This window comes from Protopterus annectens, chromosome 5.part0 (genome assembly GCF_019279795.1).
Source record: "Protopterus annectens isolate FY-2018-M chromosome 5.part0, PAN1.0, whole genome shotgun sequence".
NCBI classification, from domain to species: domain Eukaryota; kingdom Metazoa; phylum Chordata; order Ceratodontiformes; family Protopteridae; genus Protopterus; species Protopterus annectens.
Window position 1 is genome coordinate 1861218493 of NC_056735.1, and position 23516 is coordinate 1861242008.

General features: G+C 43.7%; 1 protein-coding gene across 1 annotated transcript in view; it reads right to left on the reverse strand.

The window, feature by feature from the left end:
- The window catches only part of SUGT1 (SGT1 homolog, MIS12 kinetochore complex assembly cochaperone), a 1565243-nt gene that overhangs the window by 1166713 nt on the left and 375014 nt on the right, over nucleotides 1–23516 (reverse strand). The window contains exon 4 of the mRNA XM_044071688.1: nucleotides 21018–21046. The gene's annotated coding sequence lies outside the window, so the exon portion shown is untranslated. The remainder of the gene's footprint in view (nucleotides 1–21017; nucleotides 21047–23516) is intronic.

The following is a 23516-nucleotide window of genomic DNA, read 5'->3' on the forward strand; positions in this document are numbered from 1 at the left end:
TGTGTTTGAATATTTAATAAGAAATCACAAAAAATTAAGAGGGATATGAAGATTTACGAAGCTGGTAACGTTTACCCCAAATCTAAGAGGGATTCACGTCGACATTCTATTCGAGGAGGAACATCCAATCGTCCGAAGGAAGCTTGTGGCATCATGATGTCAGAGGTTAATCCAGAAGTTAGTTGTGGCTCCGAGGACGAACACCCTTTAGAGGATGGTTTAAGGCGTTCGAAGAGGATTCGGAACAGGGAACCATCCTCCAACGACGAGAACGACGTGGGACGTTTGGGGACACGACCCAAAGTTGGGCACCAGGGGTTCAACGCTCAGCAAGGGGCTTGGAAGCCACGCAGCTAAATTTTTCCCTTTGTTATCTGGGTATAACATCACTAGGCGGCGGGGACGAGTGCAGTTTACATGTGTTAGCCAGAGATAACAGCATTTTTCATGGTGCATTTTATTTAACGCCAAATTCACCATTCGTAGTTGTCAATAACTATTGTCGCCCAGACTGTCAGTTTGAAATTTCGGATTGTGGAAAGTGTGAGGTGAGTGGGGGAGCCATTTCAGCAGTTGACATCACTAGGGATGTGGTTGCTGGACATGCGCGGCATGAAGGTACTCTGAATGCTTGTGGGTTCAGTCCAAAGTGTATTTTTGCACATCCGAAATGTGCTTTGACAAGTTGTGACATCATTAACAATCTAAGTTTAGAGTCCGATGCATGTGTGGGATCACATAACGGACACCCAAGACATTGATGAATCTTCGTCATTTTCTAAGTGTTTAGGTGATGACAAAATTCAACTGAATGACTCTTTACTTAATTTAAGTACTTATGATTTTGTCATTGACGACAATTGTGTTACTATTAATGACAATATTGAGTTAAATCAGCAACATGGCCCCCTTATGGGGTTGTCTTCCCTCACTGACTCTATACTAAAGTTATCAAATGAGTTAGATGTGAATAACCAAAGTATTCCTTCTAATGTTTCACTCAATTGTTCCTTGGATGACCTATTTGGTTGTGCAATGACAGAAGTTAATGTTAACACTTCCAATTATTTAAATTTTAATGCTAGTGTTGTTGATAATATTCATTTGGCAGACTTTGATTCTAATGAGCCAACGGATGGGCTTTTGTGTAATCCCATTATTTTGGTAAATGATACACATGATTTTAAGCTATATAATTATTCAAGTGCTAATTTTAGTACGGAACATGTTAATCTTTTTTCTAAGGGTTTTAATTTTGTCCCATGTAGGAAAGGTAATTTAGTTGAAACTCTTATTGATTTAAAACTATTCACAAGGAAAATGAACTTACAGATATTTTTTGATAAAGCTAACCACTGTGACAACACTCAAAACACTAGGGATATTTCTAAACCTAGTGTATTTAACCCACCCCTGAATCCCATGATAGCATTGTTTGACAGACTGTGTGAATTTGAAATTAGGGAACACTTTAAACAGTCCACGAGGGACATTCATTGGAATCTGACTAAAAATGAGCAGGATGTATTGCAAGATATTTACAGTACTGACAATATTAGAATAATGAAGCCAGATAAAGAACTTGAGTTGTGATTATTGATAATAGCGACTACATTTGCATTATGATGTCATTGTTGATGGAGGACAACTATGTGGAAACTAGTATTAATGAAATCAATATCGCATATAGGAAAATAGATTTATTATTGGAAGACATGTTATTTCAGGGTGAGCTGAATGAAGTTGAATTTGAGTATATGATTAACTCTCACCCTGTGGTTAGTGGCATTTTTGGAATTCCCAAAATTCATAAAGGATTGGATAATGTGCCTTTTAGACCCATAGTTGGCAAAGCAGTAAAGCATGTTTTATTAGTCAATATTTGGACCACCACATGAAATTGGGAATTACCAAGTTTCCCTACATCACAAAGGATTCATGGCATTTTTTGAAAAGGATTAATGATTTTGGCATTAGTGACAATACATGCTTCTTAACCATTGATGTATGTAACTTGTTTTCGGTTATACCCCATGATACGGGTTTAAGTTGGCTAGAAAAACAATTACATGCAACTGGAGTGTATGAACAGGAACAAATTAATGTTATGGTTAAGTTGATGGAAATAGTCTTTCAAAATAATTTTTTATTTTTTTGAGGGACATTACTTCAAACAGCAAACTGGGGTAGCCATGGGGGCAGCTTGCTTGATTTATGCAAATTACATCATGGCCTTTTGGGAAGAGCATTATTTATTTTATAGTGAGTTTTACAAGTATGTCAAATTTTATTCACGCTTTTTGGATGATATATTTATCATTTGGGAAGGTGATACTGTGGTTTTGGAAGCATTTTTACATTATATAAATAATACTGTTTGGTTTTCGAATTTCACCCATGAGTTCAGCACACAGTCAATCACTTATTTGGATGTTAGACTAACTATTGATAGAGATAGTGGGTTAATTAAGTCTAATATATTTCAGAAACCAACATTTTCTAATTATTACCTACAGTTTGACAGTTGGCATCCTAAACATCAGAAAAGGGCTATTATTAAGGGACAAATGGTCAGAGCGGCCCGAATGGTTAGTGATTTCAATGAATTTGTGGAAGAACTAAATTTTATGATCTCTCTATTTTTGAACAGAGGATATCCTGAGAGTTTATGTAAGGATGTTTTTAAGGAAATCAGAGGTAAAAGGGAGGCAGGTTTTTATCAACCTATAATAGGTGCAGGGGGACCTGTTTATCAAAAACCTGAATCAACTAACAGGTCACAGTTTTTGACCGTTAAGCCATTATTGTTTGTTTCAACATACAATGGGGACTCTGACATGATTAAGAAAATAGTTAATAAAGTTTGCGGTTTCCTACAGATGGACCATGAATTTAAGTCACACTTTTACAATAACCCTACGTTCATTTATCGTAAGGATTTTTCGTTTAAGGATATGTTTGAACGTTGTTCAATGTCTAGTAGGTTCTTCAGTAATAGGCCTTCTGGCACGTTTAAATGTGGTAGGTGTAAGGTCTGTTCTTGTATTTTAACAACCGGTAAGAGTTTCAACATCAATCATTGTTTTGTTTCAGTCACAGGTCACTTTGACTGTCATACTAATAATGTGGTATATCTTGCCAAGTGTCAGGACTGTGAAGCATTTTACGTAGGAAAAACTAGTAGATGTTTTAAGGATAGGGTAAGGGAACATCTTTTGGATATGAAACATCTCAAAACTACTAATGCCCTAGCTAGACATTTAATTGACAACATTGGTCACTCTTTTAAGTTTTGTGTTTTACAGCAGGTTAAGATTGACCTCCAAGGTAGGATTACAGATGCTCACTTGGATGTTAGTAAATTAAGGTGGCAGCTGAGATTAAATGCACACAATTATCCTGGTATCAACGAGTTTAGTTCTATTAAGCCCTATCTTAAATTGAAGCATATTTTAGGCTAGTGCAAACATTATTATGGTTTTAGTATTTCGTATTTTTTATTTATTTCTTACTTAAACATTTTTATTTATATACATACATCTCTACATACACATTTTTATATACATTTTTCACTAATATAATATTTTATGTTACAATATATTTATCATTGTTATAGTTGTATAGATTTTTAGCAACAATTATTTATATATTCTACTTATATATATTTATATTCATATATTTATATTTTTATTTAGTTTAGTAGGCAGTATTAAACAGAATGTTCAAAAGTTGTTTGCATTCTATGTATCTATTGTAGGTATTTTATAGTATGCAGTGACAATGTGTATACCTTTAAATTTGATTAATTTTGTTTAATTGGATTGATGGGCGTTGTATATATATACAATTGTGACTTCAGTATTCAGAAGTCGTCCTATGTGGACGAAACCTAGGTAAACCTTCGTCTGTGTTTCGTTAATAAACCTGTGTTGACCTGGATTCGTTTTCCTTTTTCTTCATTTTTGGCTCAAGGACAGAACCCACATGGTTAGAATAGCTGGAGCCATGTCAGACTCCAAACCAGTTACAAGTGGCGTCCCACAAGGCTCAGTCTTGGGACCTCTCTTGTTCGGTATATATTTCTCGGAGGTACAGGCCAACATGGAAGGACTGTGGCTGACCAAGTTCGCAGATGACTTCAAACTGGGCGCCATAATAGACTCTCCAGCCGACACAAGCATCCTCCAAAAGGGCCTCATAGAAACAGGCAACTGGTGCCAGAGCCATGGCCTCAAGCTAAACGCCAAAAAGTGTATAGTCATCCCCTTTGGCAAAAACAAAGTGCCCACAAATTACCACATAGGTGGTAATCCATTAAGTACAGAAGAAGTAATTAGGGACCTGGGGACCCAAGTTGTTAGCAATCTCTCATTTGACAACCACGTGGCCAAAGTGGTTAGAAAACATTTTATATAGCCCACCTAATCATGAAGGATTCACATCTAGATCAGGGGAGGTCATCGTGCCTCTTTACTCATCCCTCATCAGGCCCATAATTGAGTACAATGCCCCTTTTGGGATGTACCTTACCAGACACCTGCAGCAACTGGAAAGACCCCAAAAGTACCTCACCAAGAGGATCAAGGGGCTCAAACAGATGCTGTATGCTGCCCGGTTAAAGAAACTCCAGCTCTACTCAGTGGCATACCGCCTGCTCAGAGGCAATCTGTGCCTGACGTATAAAGCCATGTCCAACCCGGAATTAATGGACATGCTGCACCTCAGAAAATCCAAATCCCATCGAACTACGCGCTCGAGGGACTTAAACCTCAGCAATGGAATAAATAGGACATGCTGGAGGGACAGATTCATAACTCAGAGGCTCCCTTCACTCTGGAATAAAATCCCAGTCCAGGTTAGGCAGAGTCCCTCATTGACTCTCTTCAAGAGGAATCTTGATGAGTGGATGGGAGATTGTAGGTTTACCCCGGGTATCACTTCTGTGTCACTGTTAGACAGAGGCACAGTATACTAACCTCGAAAAAGGGCATAGCAAAATTAATTTAAAATGGGTGGCGAAAGCCATACACACTCTGGCTAGGCTTATAAATGCCCTAGGGCAGATAGCCTAGTATGAAACTATGAACCTATGAAGAGGCTGGTTGGAAAGGTGACATTGTCAGAGCTTGTAGAACTAATAATAAATCCCATGGCTGAATAGGTTCCCTAAAAGGTGGCTTCAGATGATTCACACCTTTTATGAAGGTCTTGCACAATTTATGGGACGTAAGAGAGAATCTTGGACACCCTCATGAAAATTAGAAATTGCAGCCAAATGAACTCTAATGGTAGAGGCCGACAGACCCAATTGAAAAAGGTCGGCCAGATAGTCTAGTATTATCGACAATGGTGCTGAAAAGGGGTCTACTTGTTTATCTTTCAGCCAACAGGTAAATCTTTTCCACTTGCTCAGATAAGTAATTCTAGTGGAAGACTTATGAGAAGCAATGAGAATATCACATACTGGTAAAGAAAGATCATTCTGCATGGCAATCAAGGGAATTGGAATAGCCAAGCCGTGAGCTTCAGGCTGTTCAAGTTGGAATGAATCATGTTCTGTGGATGTGAAATCAACTCAGGGGTTGGATGGAGAATCCATGGTCAATCCAGTAGGCGAGGCCAAAGGAAGGGGAACCAAATCTGTCAAGGCCAATATGGTGCTATGAAGATCGCCTTGCTCTTCAACTGATGGACTTTCTTCAGAAAATGGGGAATTAAGGGAAAGGGTGGAAATGTGTAAAGAAGACCCGAGGACCAATCGTGGACTAGAGCGTCCCTGGGTGACTGTCCCGGAGGGGGAATCAGGGCGAAGTAGTTGCTGCATTTGTAGTTGGTCGGGGATGCAAAGAGGTCGTAGCAAGGACGGTCCCAGCAGTGGAAGATCTCCACCGCTATCAAGGGATTCAGGGACCACTCGTGAGGTTGAAGAATGCACCTGCTGAGTCTGTCTGCTATCACGTGTGAACACCAGGGAATGTGCGTTGCTAGAAGAAAACGGTTGGTAGCCATCGCCCATTGCTATATCCTCATGGCCACTCGACAAAGGGGGTAAGATTTGGCTCCACCTTGCTTGCAGATGTACCAAACCACCACCATGTTGTCTGACTGAATCGCAATTGTCCCAGACGGCAGCAGGGGATGGAATGCTTGCAATGCCAGAAGCACCGCCCTCAGCTCTAGAACATTTATATGCAGATGGGCCTCCAGTTCGGACCAAGTGCCTTGGACTGTCTGTCCCTAACATAGCCCCCCCCCCACCCCATCAGGGAGGCGTCCGTGGTCTCTGTGGCCTTGGGTTGCTGGGGGAGAAGGTGCAAGACCATTGTGAGAGATTGTGTGTCATCCACCAATTTACATCCTGTTTGCACCTGTGGGTTACTCGAATCATGGCTGAAAGAGGATGCTGAAAAGGATACCATTGGGTGAGCAGTAGCTATTGTAGAAGCCTCATGTGAAACCTGGCCAGGGGAACAATGGTGATGGAGGCTGCCATGGAACAGAACAGCTGTAGAACCAAGTGAGCCGTGGATTTTTCCCTTGAAAGGATTGGAATTAGTTGTTGCTTTATCCTTAGAATTCTGTGCTCTGGAATAGCAGCTCTGCATTTCTTTGTGTCCAAGATAACCCCTATGAATTCTATCAACTGAGATGGGAGTGAGATTGGACTTTTGCCAGTTTATGGTTATGCCTACCCTTTGAGCAGCGAGGAGAGAGTATGCCAGGGCTTTTTCCAGTAGATGTCTGGTGGCGGCAGAACTGAGCCAGTCGTCTAGATATGGAAACACCTGGAATCCTTGAAGTCGCAAATGAGCTGTGAAAACTGGCATGCACTTTGTGAACACTCTGGGGGCTGTAGAGAGTCCAAAGGGCAGTACTCTGAACTGGTAGTGACTGGTTCCCGTACGGACGCGCAGAAATCTTCTTGATGGCCTGTCTACTTTTATGTGGTAGTACGCATCTTGAAGATCTATCGAGCACATCCAATCATCTTTTTCCAAAAGCGGGAGGATAGACTGTATTGTGGCCATCCGTAATTTTTGTAATCTCACAAATTTGTTCAATACACTGAGATCCAAAATTGGTCTCCAGTCTCCAGTTTTCTTTGGCACCAAAAATAGTCTTGAGTAGAATCCGGATCCTATCTGGTCTGGAGGGACTATTTGGATGACTCTCTTTCTTAGCAGCTTTTCTATCTCTAGTGCTGCTTCTTCCCTTTAACTGACTGGTACGTCGGGAAGGTTTTTTGAAGGGGCAGGACAAAGATCGAAGGGGATATGATAACCTCTGGTTAAAATAATCCTTTGTACCCAAGAATCGGTGGTGATGGTTAGCCAGGCAGAAGGATACAAGGAGAAACGTCTCCCAACCACCTCCAGAGGAAAGGAGTTGGCCCGCTCTTCAGGAGCGCTGGTAAGATTGACCAGGGAAAGAATCCCTGGAACCCTGGTTATGCGGACCCCCTCTGCCCCGAAAGGAGCGTCTTCCCTGTAAATTTCCCCCTCTGCCTCTGAGGGAGAACTCGGCCTGTGTGTCACGGAAAGGACCCTGAGATTTCTTGAACCATATCTTCCCACTCTTTTGGTTTCGGGAGAAAGCACATTGAGGGGAAGAATAACGGACACCTATGACAGAAAGGGTCTTACCGTACTGTTCACATCTGGCCAGTGTGCTTTCAACTTTGGGCCCAAACAACAAGGAGGCCTCAATGGGAGCATTAAGAAAGGAAGCCTTAAAGTGTTCTGCGAAATTGCACAAGCGCATCCAGGCATGTCATCTCAAGACCGCAGCTGAACTCGCTGCTCCTTCTGATGCATGAGATATCAGTCGCATAGAGGAGTTAGATACAGACTCAATGGTGGCCAGCTGAGAGGCCACTTTGTCATGGACCTCATCAGACAAGGCACCAGCCATGGTTTCAGACAGCTCAGAAATCAGATCCCTTTGAAGCCTGGTAAAATGTGCCATATAATTCAGGGACCTGATAGTAAAGGTCGCTGAAGCAAAGGTGCACTTCCCTATCCTGTCCAGGGCCCAGGACTCTGTTAGGCGGATGGACAGTCTGGCTTTCTTCTTCTGCCAGATCGTTTTTTGTTGCGGCCGCCACCATCAAAGCATCCACAGGAAGACCTTTGGACCAATGTGGATCCGAAGCAGGAGGGGACAAAATCTTATCTGGCCTCCGGGGAATAGCTTTGACGGTATAAGGAGCTTTCCAAGCACGCTGCATGATGAGTCGGACAAGTTCATCGGCAGGTGGAGTAACCTAGGAGGTAGGGGGCTGGGCGCGAAAGGCCTGCAGGAAAACAGATTCCTCAGAGGTCGGATTAGAGGACTGCCAGTCACCTCTCTGTTTCAGGATTTCGAGGATATCACCAAAGGATACCTCAGAGGGTGACCGAGGGGATCCTTCCCCCCTCACTGAAATCTGCGTCTTCGGTGAGGGACTCCTCTGTGGAGTCCATGTGCTTCCTCTTGCACAAACTTTTCTGGTGGACCTCCTCAGTGGGAGAAGCTGGAGAAGACAGCGGAAAAGGGGATTCCTGTGGGAATATGTCCTGAGGCCCTTGCTCCCGGTGTCCGCTAGATGCGACTTGTGAAACCAGTGTACCAGAGTAGGGTGGAGGTATAGACAGTCCAGTATCGCCAGCAACAGCGAAAGTCTTCTCCATCAGTTGAAAGGCTGGTCCACCCGAAGAGGAGTGCATGTCTAGGACAGGGGTCACCCCTCCCCTAAGTGGCTCAGCCTGCCGACCCGGAGTCCCTGGATGGCTGTGGAGCAGCAAACTATGCATGTCACAACTGACATCCTGGGTCATAGCAAAACTTTCCTGCCATGAAGGCAACTGTGATTCTATAGTGAGATCCATAAAGGGGACCGCAGAAGGTGAAGACTGTACTATATCCATGGACTTCAAAGGCAATGAAGGAGGAGAATAAGAAGGGGTCTTTGGAGACGGGTGATCACCTCCCAAGGAAGGATAGTTCTTGAGGGGTGGGATACCTTTGGCCAAGAGCACCTGATCCACAAAATGCAACACATCATGTTCGGAAAGGCTTCTAGTGGACCTCATGGAGACTGAGGGAGAAACAGGCCTGTCAACAGAAGAGGCAAACGCGGTGCCCATCTCATCTGTCCGCACCGAGGACAACGGTGCCGAGAGAGACTGGACTACTGTTGTCTGCACCGAAGAAGTCATCGGTGTCGAGGTCATGGTCTGCACCGACACAAGGATCGGTGCCGAAGTGGTTGTTGGTGCCGAAGCTGGAATCTACAAAACTGGAGTCAACAATGAAGGCGTCGGTTCTGAAGAAGATCTCTGAGCCGATGTGGTCAAGGTCTGCGCCAACTGAACGGTCGGTGTCAATACAGTGGTAATAGTCTGAACCGAGGAGCCCCTCGGTGCCGATATAGAAAAGGCTGCAGGAGAAGACGGAGCCGAGATCACTAATGGAGCCGTAGGCCTCGGTGCCAAAGGTCTAGGCACCGAAAGCACTGGGGCTGACTGAGTGAGCTCTGGAGCCGAAACTTTAGCCTTTTTAGATTTTGGTTGGCGGGAGTCCCCAGCCGGGGACGAAGGCAAAGATTTAGCCTTAGTAGGAACATCCAAGATTTTCTTGTGGGCTCTAAGAGGGGTTGAGGCCTCCGACCCAGAAATAGCCGCTGAAAAGGGAGATTTAAGAAGTCCCTTCAGTAACAGCTTGTTTTTCCTTTCCAACAAGGTTCTATTCGAAAAGTTCTCACAAATAGTACAGGGTGGGTCAACAGACAAATGAGAAGCTCCCAAATAATAAACACACAGAATGTGCATCAGAAGTAGGTAGTTTGTGTCCACAATCAGAACACTGCTTAAAACCCGGACTACCTTTCTTATCTGCCATGACAGCAAATTCATTAATAGAAAAGGTAAAAGCAATGGTACAAGAGAGTACCCAAAGGTATGAGAAAAAAGGGGAAGGATTACCAATGATGGTAAAGAGAGAATACCTTGCGGTAAAAGTGGTAAAGAAAGAAGCAGAAAAACCTGAAGAAATTATATACACTAGATGCGATAGGGTAAGAGACAATGAAATATAAACTTTTCTGACAGAAAAGTAATCTGAAAAACTATTAAACAACAAATGACTGTACTTAGCTCAAGAAAAGTAGCTTGACACGACCGAATGGCAACGCGGCAAATGAAATCTGAGGTAATAGGGAGAGGACGATTGTGGGTAAGAGTTTTTGCTCAAGAGTTTGAAGCTGACGCGAGCTTGGAAAATGGCTGGCTTGGTTCCGAGGTCGGAACCGATACCCATGCATAAGGAATGAATGAAGATTAACAATATCAGACCAATCCTTCCTTCTTGCTCCCACCTTTGCAGTTGCTATTTCACTTGCGGCCTAAACAAAGATGGACCATTATAAGGGACATTAGTTAAAGCCACCTTTAAACTATCTATAAATTTGCACTGCCTAAGCCACACGTAATATTAAATGGTAAAGTCTGACTCAGTCTCAAGGACTACCCCATCTACAGCCTTATGCAGCATATCATGGAGTCTGCTGATATTAGTAAAGGCTGCCAACTAGGATTATAACTCGCTGAGACGGTTCCCATGCATCAGCTTTTCTCACCATCGACAGGATTCTCTCTGCCTCTCTCTACCAAGTTGCACTGAAAATGGGTCATATGTAGCAGGTATACAGAGGGAATATGATGTATGTGAGCACTTACCAAAACTGTCTATCCACAGAGACTCCTTACTAAAGGGTAGACAATTATGCTCTCTTCTAATGGCTCCTTTGTTAGGGGAGCAGCTAGGATAATGGTGTCAGCTAGGGCAACTTTACTCCAGTGCTCATGCCTCCTTGGGAGCTCAGGGAATCTTGTTCAGTCTTAGGGACAGGTGCTATACATCTGTTTTTTGTTTGTTTTTTTGCCATGCCCTCTGCACAACCACCACTATGCAGTCTGAAGGAAAGCTACACTACTGACAAGCACAGTGCAGCAGAAAGCCTCTTGAAATCTATTTTTCAGGTGAGAGCAGGTCAGTTAGCCAAAACCTCTTCCACCCCTTAACTCTAAATTTTCTCAAATCTGGAATTGTCAGGGGGCAGGGCTGGCCTTAGCAACTGCAGGGCCCAATCAGGGACATATTTAGGGTCTCCCAAGTCACTCCAACCACATCATCACCCACCCCCCTTCTCCTAACCTATGCCATATGTTTCTCCAACCACCTTACCCTGCCCCTCCCCTACAGTCAGCTGAACTATATTAGATAAGGCATCACAACTGTATATTTTTTATCCTATTTTTGAAAGTTAACTCTTTTTTTTTTTTTTTTTTTTTTTTGCTATTCAGAAGCATCTAATATGTGCCCAGCAATACTGTGTGCTCACACATTGGTTGATTACGTTGGTTTGGACATGTGCTGAGGAGGGATGATGGGTATATTGGAAAAAAGATTCTAAGGATGAAGCTGCCAGGTAACAGGAAAACAGGAAGGCCTAAGATAAGGTTTATGGATGTGGTGAGAGAGGACATGCAGGTGGTTGGTGTGACAGAGCAAGATGCAGAGGACAGGAAGAAATGAAAGCATGATCCGCTGTGGCGACCCCTAACGGGAGCAGCCTAAAGAAGAAGAAGTATTGTGTGCTCACAGATAAAATGTGGTGATATTATTTTGCACACATAGAGAGTTGACAACCTACACAGAATATGCATACTATCTTTCTGAAACAGTATGCTTCTACACCCTCTTGTGGGCAAACCCGTCAACCACAGGAAACAAGGACAAAATTAAAAAATGATGGGTACAAAAGGTCCAAAATCAGGTACAGATCTGAAATGTCCACACATTTAAAATTTTGCTAGAATAACAGGTTTTGCATTAGCATGCATTTCCTGAAAGATATGAAATCTGAAACTCAAATGTCTGTCATTACTTAGTAACTGCAACCCTCAACAATCTTCCAGAAAAGCAGAAATCTTACAATAAACCGAACAAAAATATCAGGCAAAAAAAACTGGGACAGTTGAGAGCTATACATATGGTAATTGTTATTAACATTTTCCCTTTCAGCTGTTTTGGTCCACCTCCCATACTTCTCAACTTGTTTGCTCAAGACATCTAGATGAAGCCAAAAATAAAGTGGACAGAGGTCCAAAATCAGGGACAATTTTCAAATATTACTCTAATTCACATATTAAAGCAAAACAACATGTACAGCATCGACATGCATTTTCTATAGAATAAAAAGTATGAAATTCTAACATCTAGCATTATTGACTGATGGTAACCTTCGGTGATTTACTAGAAAAACAAAAATTTTAAAAGGGAGAGGGCAAAGATAAGAGGCAAAAATCAAAGATACTCAGCAAAACTATCAACAACTGAGCAGTGTGTTGTCTCCACACCTCCCCCATGAGTAATGTTTCAATCGCTCACCTTTCAGCTTTCTACCTGTTCTTGTCAATTGCTGGAAAATTCGGAAGTGCAACGGTTTCCCAATTAAGGAAGGCATACAATAAGGAATTAATAATTTTGTTTAGATTAACAGATTTACCTTGCATTATAACAAATGGGTTTTGGGGTTATGTCTCTCTTCCCCCTGTGAACTCCAAAACAGGCAATGCATTTTTCTCCCAAGTTGCTCTTCAGTTCTGTTCATTTCTCATATTTAAACTGTAAACACCATATGCTTCCTTTCCGAATCTTTGCCTTTCTACATTGCTAAACTATGTGCACTGCACACTTTCATTCTGTAGTCTCACACCTGCTCTCTTGCCTCACAGGCTGCAATCTGCCATTCTTCTGTATGGGGGGGGTGGGGGTGGAGGTGGAGGGAGTAGAGGCAATTCCTTTTGCACTTCCTCTTTCTAGGAACACTCAGGGATGGCCCATCTGACTGTAAAGAAGAGGAATAGAATCAGATACCTCCATTCTATTGCTGGGGTAACCTGCTGCCCTCTAGTGTAAAGATGATTGGGCCAAGGCATAAGAATGAGGTTAAGTACATGGCCGGAGCAAATGTTAGAGTGTTGATATCACTCCAGACAGCTGCTTTGGTGTCCTCTCCAAAGTCTCAGTCATTGGCATCGAAGGCCCCAACAATGAAGATACTTGTTTTTATTTAAACAACATTTCAGATTCAGGCAAGTACTATTTCAATATGATCAGGTCTTGGCAATTAAGCTGTTTTCACAGCACACTGATTGCTCTTGTACCAAAAACTCGCACTCATAAAGTGAGTGACAGTGACAACAGCCCCAATGGCATTGAAGTTCAGGCCAGTACCAGCTCACTGGCATCAAATTTCTGTCCCCTACTAACCCCAGTACCACGAAACGCAGTACCGGGCATGGAAGGGTCTATTGGCACCAAAGACAAGGTTTGGCTCAGGGCATATGTCAACACTAAAAACAAGCTCACTACATCAGATAAACAAGATGCTGAGAAGGGTCCAAGGAAAGAGCAAAAGAAGATGGAGGGAACCTTTTCTTGCCACCCTAGAAACAAAGGAGGGGGGAGGATGCCTAACTCAGTTTGTGCCTTGACTCATCTTCTTGTCCAAGTCTACATGCAAGGAGGAACTGCAGAAGAGACCTAAAAGAATGCATGCACACTGCTGTGGAGTCCAAATACCTAGAAAGCTTATTTTCAGGGGAGAAACTACTGATACTTCCTATTAGGCTGGTCCTCAACTGTGCAGCACTATTATTTTTCTCAAACAACAACTTTTGAGGAAGAAATAACTATCCTGGGGACTTTTGTTGCAAGGAAGGAAGTTTCTGCATCTCTAGCAAAAACTGATTCATTAGTCTTCCTTTTCTCTTTGTTGCCCTTTGATACAGAATTGGAATGACTAGGCAACATTCCTTAAATTTTTGCTTAGTTATCCTTTTCTGCAAAGTTACGGGAACCAAATTTTTCACAAATATCACAATCACCTTCCAAGTGTTCCACCTCCAGACTCACCACCCATAATGCTTGGGTGTCTTTTGGGGGAATTTTATGCCCCCATTTTGGACATTTTCTTAATTCTGAAGCTTTTATTTATCAATTTCTAAACCAACATCAGAAATTATCCCTAACCAAAGAGGACTATACCACAACTTAGTGGATAATTACAGACATAAAATAATAAGAAAATCTCACAGATAAAATGGTGAGCAGATGGGAGGGGAGGAGAAAAGGCAGGACACGACAGAAGTCACAAAATCAAAGGCATTTGGAAAGTTGCAGAAAAAAACTACCACAATCACTGAAAACAACTCTTGATGCTTACAGGAATGTAACTAATGAGATCTGGAGAGAAGGGGAGGTGTAGAACATTATGGCAGCTTTTGAAGCTATAAAAGACTTAAGGGTGTTAACTAAACGCTGCCTGTGGCATTCGAGCTCTGCTGCTGAAGTAAGTGAACCAGATCACATAAGATTACCTGCCAGTTGTGATTAAGACAATGCTCCTAATAAAGTTACTAATAATTCTGATAACGGAGTCAGATTACCTTATCACAACTGACAGGTAAGATTCAAAGCAAAGTTGCTAATAATTCTGATAATGGGAGTCAGACTACCTTATCACAACTAGGGGGGGTAAGGTTCCTAGCAAACTTGCCAATAATTCTGATAAATTTGAACAAGCTGATAAAGCTGATAGCAATCCTGTTTTACTTGGAACTATGTCTACTCACACAGCTGCTTAAAAGGGTACAAATGCACTGCAGGCCACAGATAAATGAGCTAGCCCCCAGGCACACCACAAAGATGATATGGGTGTTCTGGGACAGGCTACTGTGGCCACAATAGATGCACTTCTGGAACCCCTTTTGCATGGGATAGAACAGAAGGAAAGAAATAATAAAGGACCAAAAAAAAAACAAAAAACAAAAAAAAAAAAGAAAACAGATGCTATCAACTTTAAAACTGACAGGTAAGATTCAAAGCAAAGTTGCTAATAATTCTGATAATGGGAGTCAGACTACCTTATCCCAACTGGGGGGGGGGGGTTAAGGTTCCTAGCAAAGTTGCCAATAATTCTGATAAATTTGAACAAGCTGATAAAGCTGATAGCAATCCTGTTTTACTTGGAACTATGTCTACTCACACAGCTGCTTAAAAGGGTACAAATGCACTGCAGGCCACAGATAAATGAGCTAGCCCCCAGGCACACCACAAAGATATCATGGGTGTTCTGGGACAGGATACTGTGGCCACAATGGATGCACTTCTGGAACCCCTTTTGCATGGGATAGAACAGAAGGAAAGAAATAATAAAGGACCTAAAAAAAAAAAAAAACAGATGCTATCAACTTTAAAACTGTAAAACATTTAAATATTTCTATAGTTAACTATAATGTAGAAGATTCAATAACAGAAGGAATTTTTAAGATAAAAAGTAATATACAAAAATGACAAAAAACTGCTAGGTCCCCTGTCTAATGCTGCAATGGAACTGAGAAAGGGTTGAAAGATTAAAAATGGCTGCAATCAAGAAAAAAAAACATGGATCATCATAAATTTAGATAAATGAAAAATTATTAAGCACTTAACCAAAAAACCAGGCCGAAAGACCGAAAGTGACGAAGTGCAAATGCTCACATGAGAGAAAATGCTGCAAATCGAAAACATTATTGTGGGGAGCTGCGCCCCCCACACCTCCTGCTAAAATATATATTTATAAATAATAAATAATAATATATCATTTATACACTATAAATATAAACCTGACCCGCTAGACCTTAATAACAAAGAAACATAGGAGAGCTGCATAGGCGCTCTCCCTTGCCTACCAAAGTACGAACATAATGAGAAGGTTGAGGGAAGGAAGGAGGGACGTCTGATGACAAATGAAGTCCAACTACTCAGATGGAACATTATGGTGAGTACAAAACTTCTTTATCTGAAGTAGTTAACTTCATTTGATTATCAACCTGTGGGACAGAGTCCCCAGCTACCAAACACTCATGGAAGGATATTCTGGGGCACCGCAGAGCCAAAGGATGCTCTCCTTCTAGATAATATGTCCAGTTTGTAGTGAGAAATGAAAGTGTGAGATGAGGACCAGGTAGCCACCGAACAAATATCGTCCAAAGACACCATGAACCAAAAAGCCGCCGACGTAGCCATGGACCTAGTAGAATGGGCTTTGATTTGTCCTGGAGGTGACATGCCTCTGTCCTTGTAAACCTGAAGGATGTAAAAGGAAATCCATCTGGCAATGGTTACTTCAGAGATAGGTTTGCCCTGAAAAGGTGTAGAAAAAGGCAGAAATAGTTGGGCATAGCTGCGAAAGCCCTTAGTCCTATGTGAACAGAAACAAAGCTGCCTGTGTACATCTAACAAATGCAATTTATAGTCACCCCTGTTCTGAAAATTTGGGAAGATAACAGGTAAATGGATCATCTGATTGATATTAGTTTCAGAGACTACTTTAAGAAGAAAGGAAGGATTAGTACAAAGTGAAACCCTGTCCTTATGGAAAATCATATATGGAGGTTTAATAGATGATGCCTGGAGTTATGACACCCTCCTAGCCGAGGTGATAGCCACTAGAAAGGCTGTCTTCCAAGATAAAAATTTCAGATCCACAGAAGCGGTCGGCTCAAAAGGTGGAGCAACCAGAGCTTGAAAAACTAGGGTAAGATCCCAAGAAGGAGTAGAATCTTTAACTGGTGGTCTTAAAAGAAAGGCACCTTTAATAAAGGTTTTGCAAAGTCTGGAAGAAGCTAATGAAGCCATGTTCTCACCTATATGGAAATTGGAAATGGCAGCCAGTTGAACTTTTACTGTAGATGAGCTAGCACCCTGCTGGAAAATGTACGCCAAGAACTCAAGTACCACTAGGACAACAGCTGTGAAAGGATCCAAATCCCTTTGAGAAGCCCAGACAGAAAAACGCTTTCATTTGCTATGGTATAGTTTTCTGGTGGATGATTTATAAGCTGCCACCACAATAGTCTTGACCAGAGAAGACAGACTGGGAGTCCTAGCAATCAAGGGAACTAGAGCAGCCAAAAAGTGAACTTCAGACTGACCAGGTCTGGATAAGGGATCCTCGAGGGGTGCGAGATGAGAACTGGTACCAGATCCATGAAGGAACTATTATATGAGACCAAAAGAAGGGAAACCAGACTTAGAGGCCAGAATAGTAATGGGGGGGTAAGCATAGAGAAGACCAGGAGGCCAAGCATGGACCAGAGCGTCCCTGGGGTATTCCCCCTGTGGGGGGTTCAGAGCAAAGAACTCGCTGCACTTTGCGTTGGATGGAGATGCGAAGAGATTGCAGCAACGTCGACCTCACTTAAGGAAGATCTGCTCTGCTACAGAAGGATTCAGAGACCACTCGTGAGGAATCAGAACAGTCCTGCTCAGTTTGTCCGCCAGTATGTTGGATTGACCCGGAATGTGCATTGCTACCAGAAATCGTTTGGTGGAGATCGCCCATTCCCATACGCTCATGGCCTCGAGACAAAGGGGGTAAGATTTGGTTCCTCCCTGTTTGTTGATGTACCAGACAACGGACATGTCTGTCTGAATTGCAATGGTTCCCAGAGGAAGAAAAGCATGAAGGGTCTGCAACAACAAAAGGACCGCCCTCATCTCCAGAACACTGATATGCAAGTCGGTCTCGTTCGGGGACCACGTACCTTGGACTGTGGACTGTGGACTGCTCTACCTGAGCAATGTCCCTCCACCCTAGTTAGGAGGCATCTGTGGTCACAGTGGCTTGGGGAGGGGCTGGAATAAATGTTCGTCCCTCGACTAGTTCTGAGGAGCATAACCACCAGAGGAGGGACTTCCTGCCAGCATTGCTTATGTGAATCGGATGTGTCAACGGCAGAAATAACAGCAGCCATTGTACCGCTAGTGTCCACTGTAGCACCCACAAATGCAGACGGGCACAGGGAAGAAGAGGAATGGTAGCTGCCATGGAACCTAGGCTTCATAATACTGCCTCGGCTGAAGGAAGTTGAGACTGAAAAATCACAGACACATGGAGTCTTATACTTCAAACTCTCTCTGGAGTTTGAAAAACTTTGGTTTGCAACGTGTCTATCCTTGCTTCAATGTAGTCTAAAACCTGGACTGGATCTAGAAAAGACTTGGATGCATTTATTGTAATTCCCAGAAAGTGACAGATTCAGGAAATAGTCTTTGGCCTGACAAAGTAGATGCTTGGTGGAAGCAGCAAGGAGCCAATCATCCAGGTATGGAAAGACCTGTATTCCCTGCAGCCTCAGGTGAGCCGCTACTACTGCCATGACCTTGGTGAACACCCTGGGGGCTGTGGTAAGACTGAAGGGTAGGACTCAAAACTGATAATGATTGGCTCCTAGCCGAGAGCAGAGGAACCTCCTGGAGCATCTGTGTATCTTTATATGGTAGTATGCATCCTGGATATCTATGGAGCACATCCAATCATTCTCATGCAGGTAAGGCAGGATGGACTGTAATGTGACCGTCCGGAACTTTTCTTTAGCAACTGACGGGTTCAAGGTGGAAAGATCTAGAATAGGTCTTGGGTCCCCCTGCCTTTTTTGGCACCAAAAAGAACCTGAAGTAGATGCCCGATCTGGACTGATCTTGGGGGACGGACTGGATGACTCGTTTCCTTAGCAACTTGTCTATTTCGAGCGCTGCCACCTCCCTTTGCACAGGTGGAACGTCTGGGAGGTGATTCAGGGGAATGGGAGGAACCACAAAGGGGATGGTATAACCTCTGGATATGATGTGAAGCACCCAATGGTCTGTTGACACGGACTCCCATGCCGTCAGGTGCAGCGAAAGAGGACTCCCGACTGCTTCCACTGCAGAGCAGTCGGGCAACCCCTCAGGGGTACTGTGCGGGCCTGTCCGAGAACAGTTCTCGAGACTCAAAATTTCTCGGACCCCCTGCCTCTGGGCCGGCATCTGTCTGGACCCCCTCTGCCTCTGGGGAAAGAGGAGTCCTGAGTGTCCCAGGAATACTGAGACTTCCAAAACCACATCTTCTTTTGCCCCCACTGATTCTTAGAAAAGGATCTTTGAGGGTTTGAAAAGTGGATCCCGATGGCAGACAGTGTCTTCCCGTCCTTTTCACTCTGGACTAACGTCTCATGAACAGTCTTCCCAAATAAGGAAGAACCATCATGAGGGGCATTCTCTAAAGACGCCTTAAAGGGTTCTGTGAAATGACATAGGTTGAGCCAGGCGTGTCGCCTCATGGCAACACCGGACCTGGCTGCCCTTGCCGCTCCCTCGGTGGCATGCGAAATGAGACACATGGACATATTAGAAACCGCTTTGAGAGTGGCCATTCGTGCAGAGAATAAATGTTTATACTCCAGCAACATGGACTCCGGCACCAACAGAGAAAAACCCAACTCCTTGGATCAGACTCCCAGGCTTCGGCTCCGAACTAGTTGGGTCCAACTCACTCAAAGTAACGGCAGGCGAAGTACCCAGTACCATCGGCACCAGCCTCCTGACTCCAGGACCTCTCAGATCCATAAACTCCAATACCGGGGGTCGGATCGGAGAAGGAGTTAATGGGGTGAAAAAGGGAAGTGAGCTCCCCCCTCCAGAGGGAAAGGGGGCTGGCAAGACCCCCATCTGAATCTGGGTGCAAATAAACCTTTGCATCATTTTGTCCATGTCTGCCTAACTCAAGCTTCTGGTGGAGTGCGACAAGGCCACCGACACCGACCGGGAGAGTCAATGTACAGGAGCCCTAGAAAAAGGTCTAGGCTCCTCCTGCTCCAGTGAGAATCTGGGCAAGTGAAGCCAAGGAGTGCTAGGCCTGGACATCATTTGTTGCTTCTCAGGAGGACCCACTGTGATCCGACCAGTCTTAGGATCTATTCTTTCCTTTGTCTTTTTTTTTTCTTTTTGTTTTTCTTTTCTGTGCTGCCACCCACAGACCTCTGAGCAGGAGGTTGAATCCTGGCCTGAGAAGGAGGGGAAGAAAGTGTAACAGAAGAAGCGGCAGTCACAGCCATGACTGTAGCCGAAGCAGAGACAGCCGCCTCCATAGCAGGGAGAAGTCCCTTCAAGACTAATTTAGCCCTATGATCTTTCAGGTCCCTGGGGTTAAACCCCGCGCAAATAGTGCAGGCGGAAGAAAGATTCGGAACCCCCAAACAAACCACACACAGAATGTGGCCATCAGCTGGAGACAACTTGTGGCCACACACTGTGCAATTTCTAAATACCAGCTTCTGCTGATCAGCCATCACAAGGCCCTAACCTGCCCAACCACACACACTCACAGCCAAACTAACAATGAGGGGGGTAGGGTGGAGGAAGGCACTACACTGAGAAAAATAACTGAACTTTTTTTTTTTGTAAACGCGATGCAACAGCGAAAGGGGAGGCCAAGGGCACAGGAAACCTACCTGACACTACAAGAAAAGCACAAACACCCAAACACTGTCACTAAAACTATTCACCACGCCTGGAGCTTCGAGACCATGATGCTAGGCTAAGCCACAGCAAACAAGATCTGAGGGAAGGAAGGAGATGGAGGAGTATTATGGGTAAGGGGAGGAGCTTGGATCAGATGCTGGTGAAGCTGCCGTCTCGGATCTGAATACCCACAGGTTGATGATCAAATAAAGTCAACTACTTCAGATCAATATAGTAAATTTTTCAATAAATAGAAATGTAGCAAATTTAAACAACAGAGTCTAAATTAGACCTACTTTTTCAGTATCCAAACATTTTTAAAATTTGAATAAAATAAACTATGCCTCTACTGTCTGTAATACTTTCTAGGAATAAAGCTGGGAGAAAGAACTACTGTCAACCTATTTACAGAGGAATTATGTCTACCAATATGAGGGGAATGAAACTACAGAAACACTAGGAAAGGGAAGTTAGCAGCTAATAAACTGTAAGAATAACCTCACACTTTACTGCAGTGAAAAATTTCATCTACTTTCATTTTCATGTACCTATTTCAACGACAGCTCAGGTCTATATATCTACTGTTTTACCACAGCCAAAGAAAAAAATGAATTCATAAAATTATGCAACACATTTAAACAACTTACCTTCTCGTTCTGATCAGGTTGTTCTCCCACTGCAGAAAGAAAAAAGAAATCCCAAAATTAGAAGTTATGTCCTTACCATAACGTTCCATGTGGAGTGTTCATCTCGCCTTTGTTCTTACACCTGGGTTCGGAGCCGATCCTCGGCTCTGTGTCGGCCGCTTGCAAGCTCTGCATCGAGAAGAAGCTTGAGACCAACCTAACTCCCACAATCCCCCTCTGCCTTTACCTCAGATCTAGTTTGCAAGCAAACCAGAAGTCAGAGAGAGAAACATACTCATGCAAAAACTACATAACTGCAAGAACACTTATACCTATATATACATATGTACATACATATATACAAAACAACTGCGAATGCAGAAGCAGAATAAACCAGACCAGGCACCAAACTGTACGTTCTTCCTGAGGGTGGGAGGGTGGGAATGTAAGAACAAAGGTGAGATGAACACTCCACATGGAACGTTATGGTAAGGACATAACTTCTAAATGTGAGAGTGTTCGATCTCGCCGTTTGTTCTTACACCTGGGTAGCGTCCCTAGCTCCATGTTCCTGAGGAACTCACGGGAGAACGTTCTTGAGCACAGTGGAACCAAAGGTTGCCCTATCCCTAGAAACCTTGTCCACCTTGTAATGAGGAATGAATGTATGTGGTTTAGACCAAGTGGCAGCTGCACAAATAGTGTCTAATGGTAAACGAGCTGCATGAGCCAGGGATGTAGATACTGATCTTGTAGAGTGTCCTTTGGGTTTGAAAGGTAAGGTTTGTTCCGAAGTAGCATAAACAAATATAATGCAATCAGTTAGCCATTTGGAAAGGGTTTGTTTGGTAACTGCTACACCTTTCCTGCTGTCCGCAAAGGCTATAAAAAGTTGATCTGATTTCCTGTGATCCTTTGTTCTATCCAAATAAAATCTAAGTTGTCTATGAACATCCAACTTGTGTAACATATACTCTAACTTATTGGAGTGATTTTTGAAAAAGGTAGGGAGTTCAATGGATTGATTAATGTCATTAATAGAACAGACTTTGGGGAGAAAGGATGGATTAGTGCGAAGAGATACTCTGTCAGAGTGAAAAATCAGATAAGGGTGCTTAATAGAAAGAGCCTGAAGCTCTGACACCCGTCTAGCCGATGTAATGGCCACCAAAAAGAGGGTCTTCCACGACAAATACTTCAATGGACAAGAGGAAGCCGGTTCAAACGGAGGCAACATCAATTTAGACAATAAAAGGTTCAGATTCCAAGGAGATGTAGGAGTTCTAACTGGTGGTCTAATATGGAAAGATCCTTTTAAAAAGGCCTTACAAAGTCTGTGGGCCATAATAGGTGCCCCACATTCTTCCACATGAAAGTTGGAAATGGCAGCCAACTGCACTCTTAAAGTGGCAGGAGAAGCTCCTTGGTGGAACAACTCTGTTAAAAACTCCAAGATCTTGTTTAAGGGAGCCATAACAGGATCCAAATGCTGTGTATTTGCCCAAAAAACAAAGCGGTTCCATTTACTAGTGTAGGTCTTTGTAGTGGAAGCTTTATGAGAAGCCACTAGTATATTCTGAACTGCAGGTGAAAGATGATCAGACCTGGCTAAGTAGCGGAGCAGCCAAGCTGCTAGATGGAGCGAGGAGAGCGAGGGGTGGGGAGCCCCTGACGAGTGGGTCAGTAGATCTGGCTCCGGGTCCAGGATCCAGGGTCCCCGAATGCGGTGTGCCCGAAGAAAGGGAAACCAAATTTGACGAGGCCAGAATGGGGCAATGAGGATAATCGTCCTTTGCAGGTTGTTGGCTTTCTGCAGAAACTTCGCCATCAGGGGAAAGGGAGGAAAAGCGTACAGGAGACCCGGGGGCCAATCGTGAACCAGCGCGTCCCTGGGGACTTCCCCTGGAGGGTAATAGGGCAAAGTAGCTCCTGCATTTGGCGTTCATTGGAGACGCAAAAAGATCGCAGGACGGCTGGCCCCACTTGCGAAAAATCTTCTTCGCAACCGACTGTTTTAGGGACCACTCGTGAGGCAACAGGATTGCTCTGCTCAGCCTGTCAGCTATGACGTTGGATGACCCCGGGATGTGCGTTGCAATCAGAAAGCGACCCGTGGACTCCGCCCATTGCCAGATTCTCATGGCCTCTCTGCATAGCTGATAAGACTTGGTTCCCCCTTGTTTGTTTGTGTACCAGACTACGGACATGTTGTCCGTCTGAACTGCAATAGTCCCTAGAGGAAGAAGGGGAGCAAAGTGTTGCAACGCTAGAAACACTGCCCTCAACTCTAGGACATTGATGTGCAGATTGTACTCTAAATTGGTCCATTCACCTTGGACTGTCTGTCCCTGAAAGATGCCCCCCCACCCTATCAGGGAAGCGTCCGTGGTCACCGTAGCTGTCGTGGGTAGCACAAATGGTCTTCCGCCGGAAAGGTTGCAAGTCTGAAGCCACCAGTCTAGGTGTGATTTGCATGTATTTGTGATCAGAATTTCGTGTGTCAGAGGTAGCTGCTGGAAC